General features: G+C 47.1%; 1 non-coding gene and 1 pseudogene across 1 annotated transcript; one reads left to right on the top strand and one right to left on the bottom strand.

The window, feature by feature from the left end:
• LOC102407675 lies at positions 1 to 21,247 on the bottom strand (annotated as a pseudogene).
• TRNAW-CCA lies at positions 9,547 to 9,618 on the top strand. The gene has a single exon. It is a non-coding gene; the product is annotated as a tRNA-Trp (tRNA).
• Positions 21,248 to 24,315: the final 3,068 nt, after the last annotated feature.

Raw genomic sequence — 24,315 nt, 5'->3', positions numbered from 1 at the left:
TCAGGAAGACATCACCCAGGACCCAGGTCTCTGGCCCTTTAAAGCCTTCTGAGCCTCCTGCAAAGCTGCTAATGCAGAGGTTCTCATAAATCTGGGGGAGGCAGAAATACACACCAGTCAGCCTGAGCCCTTACCTGTCACTGCCTTTGACATCCAGAACTGGCAGTTTCTTGCTTTTATTTCCCTCCTTTGTTGAGAATCAAGTGGGTCTTTCCACAGCTCTCTTCAGGTGCAGAAATGGGGGCCCATCCCAGAACAAGAGGGCTCAGGTAGAGTGGTTTTCATAAGGAAAGGGACAGAAGGAGGGGAGACTTGGGGCTTTGGATCAACAAATGCAAACTAATATACAGAGGATGGATAAACAACAAAGTATTACTGTATAGTGCAAGCAGCTATATTCAGTATCCTATGATAAACCATAGTGGATAAGAATATGGAAAAAATGTAAATATATACATGTAACTGAGTGAATTTGCTGCATAACAAAAATTAACATAACATTGTAAATCAACTATATTTTGTAAATCAATAAAATTTGTGAGAAAAAAAAAAAGAACAAAAATGGCTGGTAATTCCCCTCATACTCTACTGCTTTGTTCCTTCCCACCCCTGCCCTTTGTATTCTCTGGAGAGAATGCCTGTTTTTCTCCCCCTTCCCCATAACCTGTTGTTTTCTTTTTAAAATTTTTATTCTGTGTGGCAGTATAGTCGATTAACAATACTGTGATAGTTTCCAGTGGACAGCAAAAGGGACTGAGCCATACAAATACAGATATCCATTCTCCTTCCAAATTCCCTCCCATCCAGGCTGCCACATCACACTGGGCAGAGCTACACAGGTGCCTCAGAGGAGGTCATTGTTGGCTCTCCATTTTCAATAGCAGTGCCCACACCTGGTTCTTTGTACTGTGCTCAGGCCTCTAGGAAGCCACCCTGGCCACTCCAGGCTGGGCTGGATGACTTACTATGGTACTCCCCTGGTGTAGCCCCCACCCACTAATCTGACCCAGCACTCCTTTGCAGATCCCTCAAGGGGAGGGTGCATTTGCATGGAATCAATGTAGATCTGCCTGTACCCAAGTGGGTCTCCTCATGCCTCCATGATGCTGGGGCTTTAGAATTCCTGAAATGCCCTCTCTTCCTCAAAGCCTTCTTTGGCCCATCAGTCTGCTCTGAACTCCTGCAGGGAGCTGACATGGAGCCTCCACCCTGTGCCGGGGCTGAGCAGTCACTGTGCACCCTTTATTCACCTTAGCATCCAACTTCCCCACAGAGGGGTCGGGTACCCCAACTCACAGAGGGGGCCCTGGGGCTTAGCAAGGGGAAGTTGTAGCAAGGATCAGGGTAACTATATAATTGATCATCTAAACCAGGACACTTTTGAGAAGGAAAGGGAGACTAGGGTGGGACAGCACACTGGGACTGTCCTCAGTCACTCCCCTGCCTTTGTCACATGTCCTACTTCAGGGATTGCTAGAGCTGACTTTCCTTGTTCATGCATCTGAGGGTTCTGGTTGCACTGAAGGTCTCTGAGGGCAGAAGCCCTTAGTGTTCTCCTCTCCTTGTGCTGCTCACCAGGCCTGGATGGGGTAGTGTCTCCATATTTATATCAGGAGGATGGATGTCCCAGACTGTCCATTATGCTCAAGTGGATGATTTTGTGGGAGGCAGTGGCCCAACCACAGGGGCTCAGTAGCATCTGCAATGGCGTGGCTTGGCCTGCAGAGGCTGCCCTCCTCCCAGCAGCAGCCCGGGGGTTCCTGCAAGTTCCACATCTGAGAACCAGCTCCCAGGATTGGCCCCTCACCTTCTGGATGTAAGCACAGGGTAGTCAATTCCATTGATGGTGAAGATGATAGGAGGCAACTTACTGATGACATCACATGGAACCTGAATCTGTTAGAGGAATAGGGAGAGAGATTAGCTTCAGCTGATCCTTGGGGTGTGGAGAGCCAGAGAGGGACCCTGTGGCATGACCCTTCACCTCGGGTTTCCCACTGAGCCTGGGGTGAATGAACCTCCAGATTTTGGCGACCATGTTACTTGGGCCAATCAGCATCGTCGTCCCAGTGTCCACAATGGCCTGACATCCACAGGAACAACCAATCACCGTCCCGTTCATGGAGATGCTGGGAGACAGTGGGACAAAGAAGGCACCAGGGTCACTATGTAGCCTCCCCTACAACTGCTGCCTCCCTGAATGTCTCCTGAATAGTCAGGGCTTCAGCTCTCACCCTGACTCTGTTTTCCTTTGCTCTGATCATGTAACCTTCTTTGACTTCCTTGCACTTCTTGATGCACCAAGGTCTTTCATGCCTCAGGGCCTGGGCATGTACCATTGCTCTTCCCACACAACCACCATACCCTTTGTTGCATTAATTTGTCCTCATCTTCCAGGTTTAGGCTTAATTGTCACTTTGTCAGGGAATCTTCCCACCAGACTAGATCAGGTTCCTGTCTTGCTCACTCTCTGTAGACTCTTCCTTGTGTCTAGCAAGTAACAAAGTGATAATTCACTATGTATGTGACTTGTTTCATGTATGACTGCTTTACTAGACGAGAGCGCAAGTTTGACCCTAGTGCCTCTCAGCGCACAGCAGATGCACGATGTATTTTTTTTTTTTGAATGAGTGAATTAAGAAATGAATGAGGAACAGTCAGAAACCTGTATCTGGTGTTGACCATTAATAGTCCAACCCACACAGAGAAGATGGAGGTTCTCTGGGGAAGCAGATGTTCAGAGAGGGGGTGGGGGAGATACAGGCTCCCCAGGAGACGTTGTCTCCTAGCAACACCCCACCTGGCTCAGACTGAGGCTGTGGCTAGAGGATGCCCAAGTTAGCTCATGGGATGCAAAAGGGCACATCAGCTTTGTCTGAGGGTATCACACAGATATGCAGATGACACCACCCTTATGGCAGAAAGTGAAGAGGAACTAAAAAGCCTCTTGATGAAAGTGAAAGTGGAGAGTGAAAAAGTTGGCTTAAAGCTCAACATTCAGAAAACGAAGATCATGGCATTCGGTCCCACCACTTCATGGGAAATTGATGGGGAAACAGTGGAAACAGTGTCAGACTTTATTTTGGGGGGCTCCAAAATCACTGCAGATGGTGACTGCAGCCATGAAATTAAAAGACGCTTACTCCTTGGAAGGAAAGTTATGACCAACCTAGATAGCATATTCCAAAGCAGAGACATTACTTTGCCAACAAAGGTGCATCTAGTCAAGGCTATGGTTTTTCCTGTGGTCATGTATGGATGTGAGAGTTGGACTGTGAAGAAGGCTGAGTGCCGAAGACTTGATGCTTTTGAACTGTGGTGTTGGAGAAGGCACTTGAGAGTCCCTTGGACTGCAAGGAGATCCAACCAGTCCATTCTGAAGGAGATCAGCCCTGGGATTTCTTTGGAAGGAATGATGCTAAAGCTGAAACTCCAGTACTTTGGCCATCTCATGTGAAGAGTTGACTCATTGGAAAAGACTCTGATGCTGGGAGGGATTGAGGGCAGGAGGAGAAGGGGACGACAGAGGATGAGATGGCTAGATGGCATCACTGACTCGATGGACGTGAGTCTGAGTGAACTCCGGGAGTTTGTGATGGACAGGGAGGCCTGGCGTGCTGCGATTCATGGGGTCGCAAAGAGTCAGACATGACTGAGCGACTGATCTGATCTGATCTGATCCCACAGAATGCCATTGATTATTGCCCATTGTTCTCAGGCCACACCTGGATCCCAGCTTCCTGATTCTCTCTGTCACAGCCTCTCCCCACTGAAACCAACCTGTCTCCACTGCTGTGTAGCTTCTTTCTGAGGAGGCCAGGTTTCTCAGTTTGTCTAGGACTTGCTCTGTTTCTCAAGGGGCAGTTCTGTGTGCTAAGAAGTACAGCCCTCCCAGGTAGCCCTGGTCAATTGGACATCTTAACACAACCCTGTTCAGACTGGTGAGATTCTCCCTGATCAACTTTTCATCACAGTGTAGGGTCCTAAACCCTGCTCCCCACCTCATAGCACAGCAGGTGCTCCCCTCCCGCCTCCCCCAGCTGCACAGGCCTGTTTGGACCCTTTCAGGACCCTGGCCAGAGGCCTGGTCAGGAGGCTTGGGGTGATTTTAAACCCATGGATGGTCTCCGTATCTGTGTTTGCTTGTTTGTTGGTGCGTCTATACGTCTCCCTCTGTCTCTCTGTGTGTGTGTGTCTGTTTGTGTGTATCTGTGTGCCTCTGTGTGTTTACATGTGTGTATTTATGTGTTTCCATATGTGTTTTTATGTGTCTTTCTGGGTGTGTATGTCTGTGTGTCTGTGCGTGCACTTGTGTGTGTCTGCCTGTGTCCTTGTGCACATGTGGGAGCATCACTTGAGGTGGTCCTCAGAGGGAGAGGCTTACCGCTCCATGGCTATCTGCCAGAAGCCGGCTTGTGACACTGGTATCCAGTTGAGCTCTCCCTTGTGGTAGGAGTGGTCCACCCCGCCAAACATCACCACGCTGCCGTTCTCTTTCCGGCTGTCGAGAGAAGGAAAGAGGGGAGCACCATGAGGACAGTAACACCAGGAACTATTTGAGGGCTGTGCTTACCCACCCATCAGAGGCACCACTGTGGTCCCCATTTACAGATGCAGAAATCGAGGCTCAGAGGGATTGAGTACCTGACTCAGGTCTGTCACCATCTAATGAGTGCCACTGAAGAGGTTGGAATCTGAGCAACTTGGCTTTGACCACCAGCCTTCTGAGGAGGGCCTGGTCCCCTCCAGTGACCTGAGTTCTTACAGATACCCTCAGAGGAACCATGCTGGAGGGGTCTAGCACCCCTTCTTGTTTTGCCTGTCATTTTTCAGAAAGACCAAGGCCCCAGGGTGGTAAGGACTCGGGTTCAGGGTCAACTAGGTTTGGCTTCACCTGCCTGTGACCTATGCTGTCTATGAAGCCCCGCACTCAGCAGGGCCCCAACTCTGCTCTCCCTGCCTTGAAATTCCTAGTATGTTTTGAACAAAGGGTCCCACATGTTTATTTTGCATTGACTCCATGCAAATTCTGTCACTGGTCCTGGGCTCCTGGTGAACTGTTAGTGAGGAAGGGAACATTCTCACCATCTTTCACCTATCTTCCATATCAAATCCACCAGCAAACCGAGTTACCTGTTTCTCCAACCCATTTCCTGACACCTCCTATTGCTCTTCCTCTTCCCCGAGCCCTTCTGGACCAAACTGCTCCCCTTGAGCCCACGAGCAAAGCTGTGTTCCAAAAAAATTTTCTTGACAAAAACAAGTGATGGGGCCAGGTGGGTCCCTAGGGCAGCATTTCTCCTTGCATAGACTATCTCTCAGGAATATTCTGGATCAGGTTGTCTATAACTTTTCATGCAACTAAAAGAATCTTACAGTTAACTTGGAGACATGGCTTGTCCAGCTCAGACTTATATGCTCAAGTAGTAGGCAAAGACAGGTTCAGAAATGACTCCTTGTTTCTTCAGGTTGTCTAAGATGGGGGTGCTTCCTTTGACAGCTAAGTTAGGGTGGCCCAAGCCCAGGACACCATCAACAGGTTGGGATTCCACTGGCCTGTTGTATACCTTGTTCAGGCCAGATGTCTGGTTCACGATGACAAGGTTCCTGATCTGTGGGAGAGGAGAGTGTGCCTATGTAAAGGCTTGGAAAGTGAGACTGGGAGGAGATGCCATTAACGCTGCAGAGAAGAACTGAGGCCTGACTATGTCCTGCATTGACTTCAGACTGTTAGACCAAGCTGGGACAGGAATTCGGGTTCCATTGGTGTGGGGATGTGGATTTTAACCAACACCAACTACTCCTGCAAACACCATCTGTGTGAGTCAAATTGGCCTCATGCCTTCTGTACAGATGGGGCAACCAAAGACTTAGGACAGGACCCAGTGGTTCCCACCTGAGGACAAAATGTATAGAGACAAGGGTAGCCTTCTCTTTGGTATCGCTATGATCTGATGACAGAAATGGACCTAATTCATTCATTGTAATGTATTGTGGGTTCTGTAGCTGCCCAGGAAGACAGAAGCCCATTATACAATGTTCTTGTGTACAGGCATCATTCTTGTGAAAACTCTGCCTGGGAAACATGCTTTTGGAGAGGTTTGGGCCTTTGTGTGTGTGTGTGTGTGTGTGTGTGTGTGTGTGTGTGTGAGGGAGAGAGACAGAGAGTGAGTGACTGAGAGATAGAGAGGGAAAATAGTTAGGTACTTTGGGGGAGACAGGTCATAGTTTTTACTAGACTGTCAATGGTCCCCCAGAGTGAGAACCCATTTATCAGGCCCCACCCGCATATGTGGCTCCCTATTTCCCTGTGTGGATAACTGAAGCCCTGAACTGCCCCCAGTGGCCCCAGATCAGTTTTATCCTCTCCTGAAACACTCCACACCTGCTTAACTGGCCTGACTGGCCAGCCCAGCTCCATTGCTTACCAGATGTGTGACTTTGGCAAGGTCCTTGCTCTCTGAACTTCAGTTCTCTTACCTGCCTGTATCATGGAGCTAATCACAGTACCCGCTATGTGGAATTGTTGTAGGATTAAACAAGTTATTACCATGAATGTACCTGGCATAGTCTAAGAATAAATGTGGGTGCTTCTCCCCTTCTCTCCCTGCTTCCAGCAAAATGAACCTTGAGCTGCTTATGGGCAAAGAAGCTGCAAGTCCACACCCTAATCCACTCTCTGTGTTGGCCTTTCTGGGAGGTTGTGTGTCAACAGAGGTGCTATTTCTCCAGGGACAGGTCTGAGGGGCAGACAGACAGTCACTAAGGGACTTTCAGAAGGAAGGGCTTTGCCATCTGGTCCTGTGTCTGTTTTGTGAGCAGCAGTCACTCTTAAAGCCTGTCCTGACTCAGCTTTTTGTTTCTAACTTACCCAAACAGTGTCATAGCCAAGAACTCCCTTCATCCACACAAAGCCGTAGATGAGGTTGATAGACTGGTTTGAGGGGTGGAAGGTATTGGATGCATTCGGGTTGAAGTGAAATAGTGCAGCTAGAGACAAAAGAGATGAGCGTGTCAGGTGCCAAGGATGGAGAAGGAGGTGGGATGGGGAGTCTGGGATGGTCGGGGCTGGGGTGGTACTTACAGCAACCTGGACTGTCACAGTAGATGGAGGCCACTCACATGTCAGATGAGCCAGTGTCAAAGAAGACCCGGAACTCTTGAAGAGGTATTCCAATGGTGATTTTTCCAAGGTAGGTGAACTACAGGGGCCGGAGGTTGGTGGTTAGGGCAGACCTCACTGCCTGGCCACCTCTGATTCCTGGAGTACTGCCTCCTGCTGGGTTTCCCATGTCTTGTAAAATCATTTTCCAACCCTCCACCCCCTCCACCTGTCCCCCATCTCACAGCCTCTGCTCAGACTAGTGCATTCATTTGAGAAACACTCCAGTCTCCTCCTCATGTTCAGCATGAACACAGCCTTGTCCAGGTGGCCTTCCTGGAGGTCACCCTGGGCCACTTTCTCTAAACTGAGACCGTACCCTGTCAATATTGTGCAGGTGGCCCTTTCATTTGACATCTATCTACTCTTTGCCTATGTCTCAGGGTGACCTGCATATTCTGGAAGAAGATAGGAGACATTTTTCAAATCAATAGCTATAGCATTAGACTTTTATATATCACATGCTATGTGCGTGCTAAGGCGATTCAGTCAAGTCCAACTCCTTGAAACTCTATGGACCATAGCCTGCCAGGCTTCTCTGTCCATGAAATTCTTCAGGAAAAAATACTGGAGTGGGTTGCCATGCCCAGGGGATCTTCCCAACCCAGGGATCAAACCTGCATCTCTTATGTCTCCACTAGCACCATGGTTCAGTATCTTTTTTTTTTTTTTTTTAAAATGGTGTCATTCTTGGATCTGCAAAGGCTGAACTTCATCTGCCCGGGGTTTCATAGTTGATTTGCAGTTAGCTTTGCTTTTGATCAGACATGGCTCACCCTTCACTTGTAACTCAATGGTTCACTTGGTTCAGAAATAACAGTCTCCTTGAAACTAATGCCACAACTTTGACACAGAAATGGATGTTTACCTCCACCTGGTCATTGTTTGTCCCAGTAAACACAGACTAAGATTTGAGGGTGAGAGTGTCTTCTCCTCTGGGAATGGGGTCCCTGTTCCCCACTGTCTCTGCCTCCTGCAGGAGCCCCAAACATCCCACCTGAAAAGTCCAGGTGAACCTCAGTGCTAGGCCAGAGCACCAGTGGGGGTTGTGGAGCACCACCCTCCCCAAATACATCCTGCAAGTTTTTCAGGGGGTGAGAAGTGAATTTTGGGTCATTGGTGGAATTGTGGGACAGTCTGTAAGCGTGTTTCTCCAGGAAACCTTTCAGCACTTTTTTTCTGGGAGAGTGTCTTGCATGGTCTTCATCTCTGTTAGCAGGATTCTTTCACCAAGCATGGGGAAAAGGAAGCAAAGAAGGGGCAGCAGTCAGCTGTCTGTGTTATACTATGACTGTCATATGTGGTATTGTAATGGCAGTGTATTTTCCATTTTTATGAACAATTGAAGCTTCAGTTTCCCCAGTGGTAAAAGGTAGAATGTAAAAATCTCTACCCTACCAATATAGAATGTTTGGTTATTAAGTGAAATGAGGGATGTAATATACTTGATATATATGAAGTCTCAACAGTGACTTACCATAGCTGTGGCCATTCTACTGTATCTTTCTCAAAGAAACACAGGGAATAAGGTAGAAGTGGGTTTATCATCCTCTTTTTTACAGGGAGGAATTTGAAATGCAAGGAGTTTGTGACTTGGCTGTGGTCACACTGCTATTTAGAGGTATAACAGCCTAGAAGTAGTACTTCTGATTTTTCTCTGGGGCTCAAGCACAAGAGAGGAGTAAGAGAGGAAGCCAGGAGATGGGAAATAAATTAGGGAAATTAAGAAGCTAGAGAAGTAAGGAAGAATCAGAATAGAAAAAAGAAAGCAGAGAGTTCTCCATGCACAGAGACATCCAGAGAGATGGAGAGATAGACACGGAGATGATGACACAGACACATATACACAGAAATGGAGAAAGGGCAGAGAGAAGACCTAGAAACAAATTCAAGAGAAATGCTATTCCACAGGACCACACCTCCAGTTGCACAGGTTGTGCACTGAGCAATTCCAAGGAGTGCCATTTCCACATGTGTCATGATGTGACTGCACCCCCAGAGTTGTGCAATTCTGCAAGCCTACCTCAAAAACCTTGGGCCCCAGCTGCCAATGGAAAGGTTCTTATCGATAAGTGAAATTTGAACTGTAAGACTGTCAGGGAATGATTACATTCTCTTCAAACCCTGATGGGTAAAAGAATAAGAGAAAGGGGAAAAAAAATCCCAGAGAAAGAGATGATGCTACTTATAGTCCCCATACTAATATGACTATGCACTCGGAGAGGGCCACCAGCCCAAGGAGCCCAAGCCACTTCATGGTTCTTTCAAAGGTCCAAAGTGCTCAGAAACAATTGGGTTCTTAGCATGCAGAGGTTGCCAGGAGCTCCTAGCTATATATGCTCTGACCTGCCCAAATTGTCCCCTCTAGGCCACTAATAGGGGTTTCCCTGGTGGCTCAGAGGTTAAAGCGTCTGCCTCCAATGCGGGAGACCCAGGTTCAATCCCTGGTTCGGGAAGATCCCCTGGAGAAGGAAATGGTAACCCACTTCAGTATTCTTGCCTGGAGAATCCCATGGACGGAGAAGCCTGGTAGGCTACAGTCCACAGGGTCACAAAGATTCGGACACGACTGAGCGACTTCACTATTCTATTCACTAGGCCACTAATGGATCTGATAAGATATACCCATCTCTTCATAAAATCTTTACCTCCATCAGTGTCCAAGGGGAGTTGATTTGGAAAATTATCAGAATGCAGAGTTTCTACTGTAATCTCTTCCTTGTGGCTTGGCTGAAAAACCAAACTGAACTAAGAATGGGGAGACTTTTGCCAATTTGGAGACAAAACACTATTGCTGAGTGCTGTGCTAAGTCGCTTCAGTCGAGTCTGACTCTTTGTGACCCTATGCTAATAAGGTGATAAAAATAAATGCCAGGGGCCAAGCTAGAGATTCCTGAGCTCATGTGGTCTTCCTAGACATGTCATGAGATGTGCATTGCAGTCTTCAGTTGGAGAGGAGTTTGCTAGGAGGATAAGAGGTCAAATGGCAAAGTGAAGACTTCAGGGGCAGGCCAGCAACCTGTGAGTGACTTCAGTTAGTGGAACAGATAGCACAGATCAGAGGCACCTTTGATGCCAATCTGTATCAAAGAGCTAGACCAGAGCAGTATTACAATTGCATGGTTTCATATTGGAAAATATGTGATATGTGCACCCACAAGATACTTTATGTTATCCAACAAACATATAAGGAGAACCCTGTGTGCTGGGGTCTGGGTTACATGCTAGAAATTCAAAGTCGAATAACACTCCTGCATGCACGCTCAGTCACTTCAGTTGTGTCCGACCGTTTGTGACCTTATTGATTGAAGCCCACCAGGTTCCTCTGTCCATGGGATTCTCAAGGCAAGAACGCTGGAGTGGGTTGCCATGCCCTCCTCTGGGGATATTCCTCACCCAGGCATCAGACCTGAGTCTCGGGCATTGGTGGGTGGAATCTTAACGGCTGAGACACCAAGGAAGACCAAATAAACCATATGCCCAAGCTTTTCACTTCAACTTTGTTTTTAAAAGCAAAAGATTTGAAAGTTATTAAAAATGACCATCCACAGGGGTGTGTGGAATAAGACACAGAGCATCCCAATAACTGTATAAGATGGATGGAGGGAAGAGTGGAATGGATGAGATGTTGAACTCAATTCTAGATCTAACTTCCAGTTTTCAGGGAAATACACAGATAAAGGAATAGAGAAGCAATCCTCTAAACCAGCAGTCTCCAACATTTTTGGCACCGAGGACTGGTTTCCTGGAAGACAATTTTCCCGAAAACCAGGGTGTGGGGGATGGTTTCAGGATGATTCAAGGGTACTGCATCTATTGTGGATTTGTCTATTATTATTACATAGTGATATATAATGAAATAATTATACAAGTCACTATAATGCAGAAAGAGTGGGAGCCCTGAGCTTATTTTCCTGGAATGTGACTGTCCCATCTCTGGGTGATGGGAAGCGCTGGGGAGCAGCTGTAAATACTGATGAAGCCTCACTCACTGGCATGCTGCTCACCTCCTGTTGTGCTGGCTGGTTCCCAACAGACCAAGGACTGGTACTGGTCTTGGTACGTGTTGTGGAGCCCTGCTTTAAACCCAATACATGGGACATTCTATAAGACAAACTACCCCGCCTCCTCCCACTTCTTAAATAAATGCCACAAAAAGCTAGGGAGTGGGAGATTGATATCTAGTTAAAGTCTGAGAACAGCCAAGTACAACATATGTTTGCATTGTCTAGTCCATGATTTGAATCAGTAAACTGTTAAAATACATTTGTTTTTAGAGGATTAGGGAAATTTGAACATGGACTGGATATTAGATGTTAATTTGTTTGGAACAAAAGAGTACTGTGGGTATATATATTTTGTTAAATGGCAATCTCTTCCTTAAAATACTTAAAATGAATATTTATTCATTCAAGAATGAATAAATAGCAAAGAATAATTATAAATGAGGATCTGTCTTGATTTAAGAAACAGATCTGTGTAGTTGCTATGGATTGAATAGTTTATACCCTCAGAGTCAGTTGTGGAATCCCTACTTCACAATGTGATGGTATTAGGAGGCAGGGCCTTTGGGAGATAATTTTGCTGAAAAGCCTCACTCACAGCAGGCCAGTAAGTGAGGCTTCATCTGTATTTACAGCTGCTCCCCATCGCTCTCCCATCACCCAGAGATGGGACAGTCACATTCCAGGAAAATAAGCTCAGGGCTCCCACTCTTTTTGCATTACCAGTGACTTGTATAGTTATTTCATTATATATCACAATGCAAAAGTAATAGACATAAAATCCACAATAGATGCAGTACCCTTGAATCATCCTGAAACCATCCCCCACACCCTGGTTTTCGGGAAAATTGTCTTCCAGGAAACCAGTCTCTGGTGCCAAAAATGTTGGAGACTGCTGCTTTAGAGGACTGCTCAACAATTTTCTTGATGGTGGGGCCCTCATGATTTCATTAGTGTCTTTAGAAGAGTCACCTAAGAGATTCCTTGATCTCTTCCTCTCTCTCAATCTTTCTCTCTTTTATTCTCCCTCTCTCTGCCCCCTTCTTGCCTCCCGACCCCTCCACCACCACGTGTGAGGACATAGCAAGATGAGAACTGTCTTCAGGCCAAGAAGAAAGTCCCCACTAGGAACCTAATTGGCCAGCACCTTGATCTTGGACGTGTAGCCTCCAGTCTATGACAGACTAACAGAGTAGTGTTGTAGTTCTAGATGCTGACAGATGAAATAACAGGGTTCATGCTACTATTCTTTATATTTTTGCAATGTTTGAAATCTTTTTGTAATAAGAAGTTTACAAATTGTCCATTTTGAAGTTTCTGCCATTAGTTATACCTTGAATAGCACAAGAAAAGCAGGCTTGGGAAGGCCACCACTGGGTGAGTGGTTACAGACATAGAGCTCATTAGGCCAGCTGTTCTCCTGTCATATGATCACTGTTTCCCCACTCATTCCCACCCCACCCCTGCCCCTCCCCCAGCTAAGGTGGATGTCATCCAACTGGAGACTCTGATGAATCAGGTCAGGGCCTGGAGGTAGAAGGAACATGGACATTATTAGAAAGAATGAACTGGGCATCCTCCTCCTTGGTTTTCCCTTCTTTAGTGCCATCTTCAGGTGAGGGGTAGGGCCTGGGTAGGAAGGGAGCCACAAGTAGGACTGCAGGGATATTTGGAAGGGAAGGTAGGAGGAATTCATAACCCAGTAACCAAGAGGTAGACATCTTGCTCAGGACCCAGGAGGGAAGGAAGAAGCACTGGGGAAAAAAATGATGCCTACCAGAGGACCAGACCTACCTAGGTCTTTCTGTTAACCATGCTGGAGGTCACATCCTTCCTGCTGGAATTCCTGCTCTGAACATGGAGGGGATAGAACTGGCTTCACTTCTAATGAGTCACGGGGAGAAAGACAGCTTCCCCATGGGTCATTTGATTCGACTCTAACTGTGGGCATCATCCCAGGCTAGGCAGTACTATGGCAGGTCATCCAAAGCATTTTAAGTACTTCCTATTTATCCAAGTATCCTGGCATGTAATTGCACCCAGAGTTCCTTTTTGAGAGGTGATTCATCAGCCCAATGTGGGTTTCTGCTGAGGAATCTCCAACCTTCCCAGTTGGTAACTTCTGTCTTATAACTATCTGATCTCATCCCACAGAACCCGGGTGGTGGAAAGATCCAAGGTCCTCTGTCTCATAGCAGCTGTGTTCCAACTGGTCTGTCATTCCCTGTTCTGAGCTCATTATCACCAGACACTGCGAGGGGATCATGGCATCATGATGAATAGATGTGGCCTCTGTGTCCTCAGCAACATGCATCTCTGAGCCACTTGTCCACAGATTGACACTGAGCTTCAGTCTGGAACAAGTGTTCTGGAGCAAGTCCAGTCTCCCTCATCCAAGAGATGGGAAACAGAACCCTGGCATGTATAACTTACCCAAAGGCTGCAGGTATGTTAGTGTAGCACAGGGACCCAGGGCCTCTGGTTCTCAGAGTGGGAGAGGTCTGAGAAGGGAAAGATCAGAGAAAGCTCAATCGTATCCACTGCTGGACAGCTCTCAGCGGTCTGCATGAGCCAGAGAGGAAGTTCTTTCCCTGTGCCTCTCAAGTTCAGCTCAGCTTTTATTAGTAGACTTACCATCTTGTAGCAGCAGAAAAACAATATTGGGAGCTAGGTCTTCTGGGTTCCAGGCACAGTGAGGGCAGCCCCAGCTGGAGTGGCCCCTCGAGGCAGTTGTGCAAGTGTTGCTAGACTCACTGCCAGTTCATTAGCTCCAGTGCTCCCGCTCCTAGTTCATACAACACTGACCCTTTGGAGACTGGGTAACATGGACCTTCTTTCACAGTGAGGAGCTTTATCTGCTTAGCTTTCTGGAAACTTTGATGCAGTGTCTTATGTTTCCTCAGGAACCCTGGGCTGAGCAAGAATGGTGATGCTCAGACAAGCCTGGACCAAGGGATGTGTTCCCTCTTTGGTGCTCAAAAAATACCTTAGAGCTTTGAAGGTCTTGAGGGAGGATGCAACAAGTCATGTTCTTTGGGGACTTTGTTTTATGGATCTGCTTGGAGACAAAGGACAGACATACTGGTCAAGGCTAGGCATCCCTGGGTCCCAGCTGATTGTGAGTTGAGTTCCAGCCACCAGGCTTCAGGGTCAGGTGCTGATGCTGGCCTCAGACCACCTTTCGAGAAGGAATGAAGGAAAGGAATTTTTCCCAGATAGCAGTGTCTTCAGGGGTCGCTGTGACCATACAAGGGAAGATGAGACAAGAGCCTTTTCTTGTTTCTTGGCTCTATCAGGGCCCTGGGGGTTCCACCCCCGAGGAAAAGGACATGAATAGGATAAGAGTCACTGGTGGTATCCCTGGCACCTGATGCCTCTGATCATAAACCAGCTGATCTACATGGCCTTGGGCCCAGAGCCAACTCAGCCCTGTGACAGCCCCTGCGTCTCCCTTCTGGGGAGGACGAGATGGCTTGTTGCTGGTATCTCACAAGTGAAGAATGTGATGAGGTCATGGTGAGTGACTTGTGGCTGAGTTCCAAGTGTGGAAGGAAGATTGGAGGTAGAAAAGTAGCCATTTGTTAAGTTTGGTCACCTTGGACATGTGCAATGGATATTTCCACATCTGGAATGTCCTTCTACCAGGTCTTTGCATGACTGGCTCCTTTCTCAAAATTCAGCATCATCTCAAATGTCTCCACCAGAGGGAAGCTTTCACTAGCCACTCCGGTGTCCCAAGCACAGAGCTTGATCCATTTGAGGAGACCATAGACACTGAATACATTTCCCTATGTACTTTTCATGGGCACCTTGAGAGTTTGAGATTGTCCCCAACTTACAGATGGGAAACTGAGTTGAGAGAGGTTTAGCATCTCCCTGTGAGTGGTAGAGCCAAGATTTGAATCTAGGTCTGTTCAGCTGCTAATTCCAATTGCTCCTTGAGTGACCAGCCAGTGATGCAGAGAAGACAAGAGGGTGGGGGATGGAGGGTGAAACTGAGAAAGGATTTCATCTATTAGGAAATATTCACTCTTTCCGTGAACACTTCTCCAAGGTGTGCTAAGCCTAGCATGTAAAATGCTCCCTGCATAGATGGAGCCTGAGTGCATGAGCACCATGCAGACTACGCCCAGAAAACAGACAATGGGCCCAGGGGAAGATGGCCTGAAACCTACTTCATAATGTTTTTCTAAGATCCTGTCCCCTCAAGGATTGTATACTTGGAGTGCAGGCTTTTTCTGCTTGGGCTAGTGGGGGTCTTGGGTTTCCCTGGGGGCTCAGACCATAAAGAGTCTGCCTGCAATGCAGGAGACTCGAGTTTGATCCCTGGGTCAGGAAGATCCCCTGGAGAAGGGAATGGCTACCCACTCCAGTATTCTTGCCTGGAGAATCCCATGGACAGAACAGACTGTCGGGTTACAGTCCATAGGGTCACAAAGAGTTGGACTTGACTGAGCGACTAACACTTAGGACTTATGACAGTCCATAATCCAAATGTCAGAAAGAAATGTGAGCAGCCTGTAATGGAGACCTGCTCCCGGTGTCCTGGGAAGCTGGTGCCTAATGTTGCCTTGGGTGGAACTTTAGGAAGGCTTCGTGGTGAAGGTGGCAACTGAGCTGTTTCTCCATGGCTCCATGGATAAAGGACATTGCTGAGTGAGTATGGGGAGGAGGGAATGCCTATCAAAAACAGCAGCATTGACATTGTTCTAAACTCCAGGGATCGTCAGTCACCTAGGAAACTTAACCCGAAGGTATAAATTAAATCAGTCAGTGTGGAAAGTGTGGGCAATAAAAGCAATATACAATTTAAAAATAAGAATCTGGGGCTTTTCTGGCCATCCAGTGATTAAGACTCTGCACTTTCACAGCAGGGGAATGGATTCAGTTCTGGTTTGGGAGCCAAGATTCTTCATACTACGTTGCGGGCCCCCAAAGAGAAATCTCTGTGTTCATCACTAGTTGTCTGGGACTCTGATTGGAGACTTCTCCTGGGGCTGCAGACTGGTGGAGGCTTCATCTGCAGTGTCACTAGTTGCCGTGGCTGGGGAAACAGCATGTGCTAATTCATGTACTGACTATCGCAAATGAAAACTGTGGCCTGCCATATCATTAAACAAAGGATTAACAGCCATCCAGGTATCACATTATAGCTGCTTCTCAATGGTCAGCCCAGAAGAAATTCAGGAGGGCAAAAGATGCCCTCCATCAAGCCCTCAGCTACTGAAGCCAACCCCCCAACCATCAGTTGTGTATGTAGAGGGGTCTCAGGATGAGAAGAAAGTGGATACTTCTCTAGATAGCTAAGCTGCATATGAAAGGAATGATTTCAGTAGGCCTGGCTCATGCATCTTCCCATATACTGAAAAAAGCTTAACTTCCTTAACTTGCAAATCTGACTTCCTTTAATGAATGGTAACCTGTTGATGTTCTGATATCTGTTTTTGTTGCAAAAACCCCTATATATCCTGCCTCCTCCTTTACCTCTTCAGATAAATCCCTTAGAGCTATCTGAAAGGCTGCCCCAGGCTTGAAATCCTCAGAAAGTTTTCCAAACAAAACAGAATTGTCAACTCTCAGTTTGTGCTTTTTTTGTTTTCCAGTGGACACTATCAAATTATTTGCCAGAAGTGACCTGTGTCACTGATACCTGCTTTTTGTTAGTATAAACAAGCCACAGGGCCACAGTGAATTTTGAGGGAATATGGAAGTGTAAGTCAGCATGTGTTCAGGACAAAGACTTGATAATTTGGACAACAGCACCAATGATACACAGGACAGTGTAGAAGAGGGTAACCAAAACCACCTCCCGGGGTGGTGTGGGGAGGGCTTGGCAGTCAAGTCTAATTTCAAGAGTGTGGGATTTATGTTTTCTGCAGTGGGGAACTTTGAATAGGTTAGTGAGTTGTTCGAGAATGGAGGAAAAGAATGAAAGGCGAAGGTGCAATAGTAGTGAATAGAAGAAATGAAAGATGTTAAGAACATTAAGATAAGCTGTAGAATCAGGGTGGGGAAGCCATTGGACACTTAGTGAAGGTCATGGCCACAAGCTTCCAATCCTCCATTTGGTTGGGAAGTGGGAAGGTTGACAGATATTTTGGAGGGTTGTTTACACTATAGAACAACTTCCCTGATAGCTCAGTTGATGAAGAATCCACCTGCAATGCAGGAGACCCTGGTTTGATTCCTGGGTGGGGAAGATCCACTGGAGAAGAGATAGGCTACCCACTTCAATATTCTTGGGCTTCCTTTATGGTTCAACTGGTAAAGAATCTGCCTGTAGTGTGGGAGATCTGGGTTCAATCTCTGGGTTGGGAAGATCCTCTAGAGAAGGGAAAGGCTACCCATTCCAGTATTCTGGTCTGGAGAATTTCATGGACGGTATAGTCCATGGGGTTGTAAAGAGTCGGACACAACTGAGTGACTTTCACTTTACACTGAAGAATCAAGACTTTGGTGGGGGCATAGGGACCAACCTTCAAATCTCTAAAAGTATTTCACAGAAAACGGATTACATTTACTCTATGATGATGAATTTTCAGAGTAGAATGACAACTTGTTGTTCAGTCGCTAAGTCATGTTGGTCTCTTTGTGACCCAATGGGCTGTAGCATGCGAGGCTTCCCTGTCCTTCACTATCTCTCAGAGTTTGCTCAAACTATGTCCATTGTGTTGATGATGCCATCCAGCCATCTCATTCTCTGTCATCCTTCTCCTGCTTTCAATCTTTCCCAGCATCAGTTAGAATAGGAAACAGGAGCCCAAAATGGCGGTGGCTAAAAGACAAGGAAGGGAAAAGCCCACAAAATAGAACAAAGGAAGGTCAAAGGAAAGTCTGATGACCGGAGTGAAGACTTCAGGTAGAACAAACTGCACTCCTGGCTAGCCCAATTTGCATAGGGCAGGCCCAGGGGGAGGAAAAAACATAAAAAAGGAGGAGCCAAAGCACGCTTTCTCTCTCCCCCGAGTGCATGCACTCTTTCTCTTTCTCTCTCTTTCTCTCCCTCTCCTCAACGTGCATGCGCCCTTTCTCTTTCTCTCTTTCTCTCTCCAGCGTGCTGGCGTGCTCCTCCACTCTTTCTCTTCATGTCTTTGGGTTGGCATGCCCTCACGCTTCGAGGATGGATTCTCCTGCTATCTTTTAAATAAAATAGAGCTGTAACACTGATTTGTCTAAGAGCTTTAACATGGTTTGTCTAAGACCCGAGAGCTGTGATGCGCTGAGGGCTTTAATGTCCATCGCTCCAAACCTTTGTTGTGACGGGACAGAACCGAGGAGCATACACTCGCCTAACATCTATGGTGCCATGACTCATGGAAGAGGCCAAGCACAGCAGGAGCCCAACTCAGTGAAACCTCCCATCGTTGAAGCAGAAAAGAGAAGAAAATCCAGCGCAAGGGAAGTGCCAAGAGGTCCATCATGCTGGAGACCAGGAGAGTGAAAAACGAACTCAGCAGAAAGCTCACACAGCTCAGCCTCAGATTCCAGAAGACCTCCGGTTAAGGTAGGAGGTCCTTGCTTCTATGGCTGGAGGGACATGCCTAACAAAATCTTAATTCCTTTACAATCTTTCCTTTCTTGTTTCCTTGAACCCCCTGCGAACAGGCAGGCAGCAGTGGGCGCAATTGAGGGACTCTGGAGAGGCTACTCTTTGGTATGTCCCAAAGGCACTATCTGCTGGGCCCCAGTAGCTGTTACCCAAGCTGGTGGGGGTTCTTCTGTCCTTACTCTTCTCTGTGCCAAGAATCAGGCCAATGAAAACTGTGAACACAGGTCAGGAATTTAGTAGATTTTCTGGCAGGCTATGAAGGGGATTCCTTGACACGTTTTCCCCACTGCTTTTTCCTCCAGTCCTTCAGCTCTCTCCTGGGACTCAAGCCTAGCCAAAACCCAGGATACCTGGCTTCAGGACCTAATGAAGCTCAGGCTCTGATATCTCATTGCAAAAATTCATTGAAAGACAAAGCAATAAGTAAGAGGTGGATTTGTTAGGATTCAGAGAGAAGCTACACTCTTCATGGTGTGGGCCATTGCTGAGGGCAAGGGCTCTGGCCATGGAATGCAGCCTGGCTAGGTTTTGCTGGTGGGGTGAATTAATATGCTAATGAGTGGGAGCATCATTCCAGCCATTGGGGAACCACCCACTCCTCCATCTTTTGACAGTGCCTTGGATCTGTCCTGCCACCTCTGGGTGTGTCTGTTGGCTTATAGATTGGGGATTAAGCTTTACTTGAATTTGACTTGTCATCTTGGACCCAATTGATTTTAATTGGTTTACATTATACCCTTGTGCTATGTCACTCTTTCAAAGGTTGTGCTCTGCCTCCTTCCTTCCTGTTTCATGCTCCTTTCCTCAGCCCCATCCAGGCCCACAATGTTGCCTCTACAATCTTCTGGAGGGACAACCAGAAAAGAGCTTGCCTTGGGAGGGAAATACTGTATAATATACAACGCCTTAATCCTACCTAGCACTGGTTATGCTGGAGATCTTGGGGATGCCCAACTCCAGTCTGGGGGTCCCAGGAGGTCAACCTGCCTTGACCTGCCTAGGGATCTGGTCCTTGAAAGGTTGTCACTCCTCAACCTGCTCAGGGATCTGCCAGTCCCAGGGGTCCCAGGAGGTCGTTATGCCTCGACCTGCCCAAGAACCCAATTCTAGGGAGGCCATCACGCCTCGACCTGCCTGGGGATCTGCACCCTTACCTGGGGACGCCTGGCTCTCAGGTTGCAACAGTACTGGGTAGGAAAAGGTTCAGAAAGACTCACCCCTAAGGAAGTTCAGCCATGGAAATTGAAGGAGGCCTATTAGTTTTCTTCTTTTTCTTTTCCTCCCTGTCATGACTATCTTTCAGATGGGAAATTACCAATCCACTTCCCGCAGACGACCTTGAGATGCATCCTTGATAACTGGAAGCTGTTCGATTCTCTAACTTTGAGGAGGAACTGCTTAAAATTCTTTTGTGCCACTGCGTGGCCACAATATCGACTGGGGGACGACGAACACTGGCCTGAGGATGGGAGTTTAAATTACAATACCATCCTGCAGCTACAATTATTCTGCAAAAGACAAGGAAAATGGACAGAGATCCCCTATGTCCAAATTTTCTTTCGACTAAGAGATATTGAAGAATTCATAGGGCCTGGACTCCATCTTAGGCCTATTCATGCTGATCATGCTCAGCCACCTTTCCAATGGACTCTGAACTCTGTGTTTAGTGCCTATGAAAACAACAACAGAAGGATAAGACACCCTCCAGACAGGGGAACCTTGAAGATCCTATCTGGGTTACTCATCACCTAAGAGAAAACATACACTAATCATTCCTTCCTCCAGACAGGCCATAAATTTTTCTGTATCTATCAGAGTGTAACCTCGGGTTTATTGATTATTGGCTAATTGTTTGACTGTTTGAGCACATGAGCACATAGCACATGAATGATGGGGTTATTGGGATTGTATTTTCCTTGGTTTATGTAAGTCTCAAGGAATTTGGAGTGGTGGGTTCAGACACGTACACATGGGGTGTAAAAGATTTTCACAAATGCTGGTCGGGGTCCTTGGCTAAGAGGAGACTCTGCCTTGGGCCCGTCGGTGTAATAAACTGCACTCCACTATCTGCATTGTCTTTCTGAGTGAGTTTGTTTCCCAGAACACATGGCTACAACAATATGAAGGAACTATGTCTTAAGTATGGGATTGTTGTATGCCCTAAAAGTGAGGCTACTAGGCAGATGGTGTTAGGCACAGGTAACCAAGAGAAGGAACCCCCCATAAATGCTCACCTCCCACGCCCCCCAAAAGACTGGAGCCTCCCACAGCTCCCGAGTTGTCTGGTGCTTCTTCCTTGTATCCAAACTTGCCCCCATATCCGGGAGCACCACCTCCACAAAAGCCAGCTCAAGTATGTCCCTTAGTTGAAACTGGAGGAGAATTTGGACCAACTCAAGTCCATGAGCCCTTCTCCCTTTTAGAACTAAGACAGATCAAACAAGACCTGGGAAGCTATACAGATGACCCAGGCAAATATGTAGATACCTTCCAACATATTACCTTGGCCTTTGACTTGACGCGGAAAGACATCATGGTCATATGTAGTCAAACTTTATCTGACCCTGAACATACTAAGGTTTTAAAGGAAGCCTGAAGGTATGCAATGGGGCTTCACATGTCAAATGATAGATACCCAGTAGGGGAAACTGCAGTCCTCCCCCTCCTATCCTAATTGGAATTATAATGACCCTGGGAAAGGGATCATTTTCTAATCTGTGTGAAGGCAGGACTGAAAGCAGCCCAACAAAAAATAATTAGCTATGCCTGGGTCTCAGCAATAACTCAGGAGCCCAATGAGAACCCCATTGCCTTTCTGGAAAGGCTAAAAGAGGCCCTCCAAAAGTTTACCAATCTGGACTTAGACTCTTACGGGGGACAGGTGATTTTAAAGGACAAATTCCTGTCCCAATGTGCATCTGATATCAGAATTAAGTTACAACAGCTACAGCAGCAGGACCCTACTTTCTCTTTAGATGAGATGGTCCAGAGAGCCACCAATACCTTTTATAACAGAGAACAGGAGAAGGAGGCCAAGGCCCAGGAGAGGGAGAGAAGGAAGGAGACAAGGCATGCCTAGATGCTGGCCACCTTCCAGGGAAGCCCTATGGCAAACCCCGAGTCCTTGAAGGACAAGGCACGAGGCAAATGCCTAATCTGTAGATAGGAGGGGCACTGGGCCAAAGAGTGTCCAAACTGGGACAAGTCTCCTAAAATGGCTTGCTACTGATGCCATCAACTGGGACATTGGGCGGCACTCTGCCTTCGGGACCTAAGAGCCTCAAGGTCAAATGCCAAGCCTTCCCTCACGATGGTTCAACAGGACTGAAGCGGCCCACTCCAGCCAGCTGTCTGTCACAGATAACCATCATGGGGCTGGAGCCAAGGGTGCAACTTGATATGGCAGGTAGGCCCAAGAATTTCTTGGTTGACACGGGGGCTACCTACTCTGTCTTGATCTCCTACTCTGGAGCTGTCTCCTCTCAAATCTGTACCATTTTGGGTGCTACAGGAAAAACAACTACTAGAAGATTCACCCAAGCTCTTCTTTGTTGCTAGGATGGACAAATATTTTCCCACCAGTTTTTGGTGGTCCGTGAGTGTCCTACTCCCTTAATGGGAAGAGACATACTCACTAAACTGGGGACCATCCTTGTGATGGGAAGCTTTTCAGCCCCTAGAGCTCTACAGCTCCTGGTTACTACTGAAGAACCCATTACACATTCTCCAATAGGGAGGGTCAAAAAACTATGGGAAGACAAAATTAACCCCCAGGTGTGGGACCAGGGGATTCCTGGATGAGCCCACCAAGCTGAACCAGTCATCATTGTCCTCTGAGATCCCACTCAGTTTCCTAACTGGAAACAACATCCCCTCAAAAGAGAAGCTCAGGAGGGACTACAGCTTTTAATAAATAAATTCCTTGCTGTGGGCTATTGGTCCCCATCACTTTGCCATATAACACCCCAATCCTCTGGGTAAAGAAAAAGGACAGAACCTGGCGAATGGGTCAAGATCTCTGGATCATAAATGAAGCTGTAGTCCCCCTCCATCCCATATTACCCAATCCCTATATAATCTTGGGAGAAATCCCACCCAGTGCCAAGTGGTTTACAGTCTTGGATCTCAAAGATGCATTTTTTTTTTTTTTTTTGCATACCACTGGCTAAAGAATCCCAATATCTTTTTGCCTTTGAGTGGGAGGCCCCAGGAGAAAAACACCAACAGATGACTTGGACTGTATTACCTCCGGGGTTCAGAGATAGACCCCACCTGTTTGGACAGGCCCTTAGCCGGGATCTCCTAGATCTGGGCCTGGGACCTAATGGGAAAATATTACAATATATAGATGACCTACTAATCTGCTCTCCAGATGAGAAAAAATGCCCAACAACATGCAATTCAGGTTCTAAACTTTTTGGCAGAAAGGGAATATAAAGTCTCCCGTGCTAAGGCACAAATGGTCGAGACAAAAGTCACTTACCTGGGGGTTCAGATTACACATGGGTCTAGGAAGCTCTCCTCTGATCTAGTACAAGGAATCCTCCAGTTGCCCTCCCCCAAGACTCGAAAACAATTGCGAGCTTTCCTGGAGCTAATTGGGTATTGTAGAATCTGGATACCCAACTATGGTCTAATTGCCCAGCCCTTATATGAAAGCTTGCCTCCCTGATGGCTCAGCCGGTAAAGTGTCTGCCCACAATGCAGGAGACCCAGGTTCAATTCCTGGGTCGGGAAGATCTCCTGGAGAAGGAAATGGCAATCCACTCCAGCACTCTTGCCTTGAAAATCCCATGGATGGAGGAGCCTGATAGGCTACAGTCCATGGGGTCGCAAAGAGTTGGACACGACTGAGTGACTTCACTTATATGAAAGCTTAAAGGGACAGGATGAATCAATCCCACTGATGTGGGGAACTCCTCAAAAGAAGGCAGAGGCTATACTAAAACAGACCTTAACTCAGGCACCAGCCTTGAGGTTGCCAGAGCCAGAAAAAGCATTCCAACTTTATGTCCATGAAAGAGAGGGAATAGCCTTGGGAGTGTTAACTCAAAGGTTGGGATCTGAGCCCCAGCCTGTAGCTTACTTATCCAAGAGGCTTGATCCAACTGCCCGAGGCTGGCCCCCCTGCCTTTGAAATCTTGCAGCTATTGCAATCATGATAGAAGTTGCTTTAAAACTCTCCTTTGGGGGCAAACTATTTTTGCCAGCCACCAAGTAAAACAACTCCTAAATGGGAGAGACCATTTATAGATGTCTGATTCATGGGGTCGCAAAGAGTTGGACATGACTGAGTGGCTGAACTGAACTGAACTGATCAAAGAATCCTCAGATATCAAATAATGCTGATGGAAAATCCAGGCCTCACAATATCCTCCTGTGAGGTTCTTAACCCAGCCACCCTCCTGCCTACCCCCGAGGGCTCTCTCCCCTTTCACTCTTGTCTAGAAACCTTGGACCACTGGACAAAACCCTAAGAGGGATTGTCGGAAGATCCTCTGACCAATCCTGAGGAAATCTGGTACACTGATGGAAGCAGCTTTGTCTTAGATGGAAAAAGAAGAGCCTGATATGCAGTAGTCTCCAATTTTGAGATCATA

This window comes from Bubalus bubalis, chromosome 5, assembly GCF_019923935.1.
Source record: "Bubalus bubalis isolate 160015118507 breed Murrah chromosome 5, NDDB_SH_1, whole genome shotgun sequence".
NCBI classification, from domain to species: domain Eukaryota; kingdom Metazoa; phylum Chordata; class Mammalia; order Artiodactyla; family Bovidae; genus Bubalus; species Bubalus bubalis.
This window is presented reverse-complemented; position numbering and strand designations above follow the sequence as displayed.